The sequence below is a fragment of the Rhinolophus sinicus genome, chromosome 13, assembly GCF_057876585.1.
Source record: "Rhinolophus sinicus isolate RSI-liver-muscle chromosome 13, RSI-T2T, whole genome shotgun sequence".
In the NCBI taxonomy this organism is placed as follows: domain Eukaryota; kingdom Metazoa; phylum Chordata; class Mammalia; order Chiroptera; family Rhinolophidae; genus Rhinolophus; species Rhinolophus sinicus.
The window spans coordinates 6,421,894-6,425,279 of record NC_142513.1 but is presented as its reverse complement, the minus strand read 5'-3'; positions in this window follow the sequence as shown (position 1 = coordinate 6,425,279).

Genomic DNA, 3,386 nt, shown 5'->3' with positions numbered 1-3,386 from the left:
GCTTAGCGTCCATAGTCGTAATTGGTGTGTACCATGCCAACGTAGCAAGGAGGATTTTTTTTGCTTCAGACAGAATTTCACCTCTGCAGCTATGTTCAGCAGCATTTTGTCTTTCCATCCCTTCCTGATCATCTTGGCTGGATTTACGATGACAAAGGAATAACATTTCTCTACAAATGACATCTCTTCTGGGCTCTTTGTGTCAAGCAATGTAGTTGCCTGTAGCTAGGTTCAAGGAAAGGGGGACGGAATGTGCACAAACCCTTTGTGAGGGCTGAGCAATCCACAGAGGAGACAAACAATTAGGAATGCCATTGAAATGACCTTGCAGGCCTGCTTGCTGCTATGATCTCGGCACCTCTGGGCCTGAGTCCCCAAGGCCAGGGCCTCCGACTAGCACTGATTTTCTTGCTGTTTCAGGGACTCAAGCTTTGTCTGCCAGGCTGCCCACATCACGGGAATGGATTCCCCCTGGCACCTGGCACCTCCCATTCTTGCTCTCTCAGACCAGGACTCTTACTGGTGAATCTGATTGGCTGGGCCTAGATCCTGTGGCCTGCATCCTAGCTTAAAGGATGCCAGGGAATTGAGTTCTGACTTCTAGAAAGGAATGGCAACACTCATGACCTGAAAGTGTCCTCAAATATAGAGAAAAGTATTCAACAGACATTAGGGGATCACAAATATATAAGATACCCACTTCACTGCCAACAGGTCCTTTTATGAGCAGAGGCATCTGTGGGAAAGAGTCTGCCTGGCTCACTGCTAGGTACATACGAAGTTCTGAGGAAATCCTTGTTGAATGAATCACACTAGGAAATTTATATTTGAATTCGAAGATATGCTGCGATTGCTCCATATAACAAGTTCTGACTCATTCTCAGTATTGAAATTGCTATAAGCACGTACCTTGCAGTAAACAGGTTAACGGTCTATTTTATAAAGGCCTAAAATCAGTGTGTACATTTGAGGGCTCTGGAAAATGCTTTGCCTTTTGCCAGGTAAAAATTAAGGCAAGAATTCAAACAAGCAGAAGATGACGATATTTTGGCCCAAAGCCAGAGAGGTTTCCTTGATTTTGTGCCATCTTGCTTTGCAGAGTGTAGAAGAGAACGTGGACAGTTCCCAAGGACAGTAAAATGTCAGATTCTGGAGTCACAGCGCCACCTGGTGAAGAAAGGAAGGGCTGCTCTGCCAATGAGTCCACAAGATCAGAATTTTTGTGAGACGCACAGTAGTACTCGATCTAGCGGGGGGGTGGGGGGGGAGTGAATGGAAATGCGCTATGGACTCTTGCACATTGTTATTGAATTAATTCACCCACAGCTATATTGTATTATATATTACTGCATTCATCCCTAAATACATAGTCACTCATTCATGCATTTATTTATTCATTAGCTAATATTTGTGAAGCATCTACCTCCATGTTAGTGCTGTGATTACAAAGATGATGAAACAGGTGTATTTCCCTTGGTGGGAAAAGGAAACGTGCTGTGGAGGGCTTTAAGGGTGTTGAAAGGGGGGTGCTGCTTTTTCTGGGTGGTGGGTGTGTTTAAGGAAAGCTTTCTTGATGGCTGGGTGTCAGGAGTAGACGTTAGCCAGGTGAACAAACAGGAGAAAGGGGCACCAAGGACAGCAAGCTGCTCAAGTGCAAAGGCCCTGGGGCAGAAGGAAGCTGGCAACATTCACAGAGTGGAGGCCCAAGGGGCTGGAGCACAGCGAGAGGGGAGGGATGGAGTGAAATGAGGTCAGAGAGGGAGGCTACACCTCGGCCAGGAATCTAAATGATACCTTTGAGCAATGCATGGGAAGACAACGAAGAATTTCAAATTAGGGCCACGATAAAACCATCTACAAAACTGTTGAGCCAAATGCAAACTGACACTATTTTCTATTATCCAGCACAATAAGATTCAAAAGAACTACGAGAGAGAAGGCTTGTGCAATGGTAGCTTAGAAAAATACCAACTGTGTAATAAGTGCAGACTTTAAAGATGAAAGAGGTTAAAGTCTTTCATCCAATAAATAACCAAGGAAGGCTTTCTTTAAAGGACAGATTAAATCTTGAGTCATGAAGGGACACAGAAGCAACTTTGGTGATCATGGAACTAGAGCAGGAAGGAGGTGAATATGGGAGAGTAATCAGACAGCCTAGAGAGGAAATTTTTCAGTAAGAGTCCCTGATTTGCATTAGAGAGCCCCTGATTTGCATAGGTTTACTTCAGAAAACATAGGGGATCCCCCCCCCCCATTTCATTTAGGAATGAAAAACTTGGTCATAAGAACATTCCAGAAGATGTGCACCTGGGGAGGTTTACCACAGATCACACATGGGTGGATGCCCTGAGCGCGCCATCTAGTTGGTATACACAGTAGATTTAGAATTTATTTTAAAATAAATTTCAGTGGTTTCAACATCACAAGACTTCACATTAAAAAAAAAAAAAAAAAAAAAAAAATCCGGGTTACTGGCTTCTAGGAAAAAAGGGGACTTTCTAGTGGCACTGGGTCCCCATTCCCTCATGGCAACAATTGGCTGGAGGTGAGGAGCTGCTGGAGGTGAGCTGCCCAAACTGGATACGGTCAGTCGGATGGCGCACAGTCCCTCCCTCATTTATAACGTCCATCACTCATTTATATTTCCTACCCGGCCCCTGCAGGCCTTGGAATCCGCTCTCCACTCCTCCCCTCCCCCCTCCCCCACGGTGGGAGGCAGCGGAGGAGGATTATCTTCTCCACAGCTTTATCTCTTGCCCTTCTTCTCTTTCCTGTTCATCCCCTTTCTTCCATTTCTTTAAGTACACCATGATCGCCTACCTTTATTTGATATTAAAGGTTCCCTCCACTTTATTCCCTCCCTCTGGGGCCGGGACTAGGGTCAAGCACACAGGCATCTAGAGCCAGGCACATGTAAGGGGGACCGCAAGGGGCAGTACCTGGCCCTGCTCCCCATTCCACGGCCTGTTACTTTGCGCCTTTTGAACAAATCTCAGCTGAAACAGTTTCCTCTGGGAGGGAGTGGAGATCTATTTAAACCCCTTAAAATCTGTTTCTGTAGCAAGTGAAACTGGTTTTCCTTTTAAACCAGAGATTTTAAATGTCCTTTGAAAATATACTTACTCTATGTTTTAAAATAGATTTGTTTTTAAGTTAAGAAAATAACCGTTCTGTTGATATTTTAGCAAAATATCCAGGTGGACTTGAAAGGCTGGGGTCTGTGGAACACTACCGCGGTCCTTGGGCGCCCCCTGCAGGCACTGAGCAAATGACCACGCAGTGATGGGGTGGGCCCCTCCGCGTCCCTGATTGCTCATGGCCAAAGTGGAAGGGTAATGCTACCAAGATTTCCCATTCAGGAGAACAGACACAATGTGATATATAGG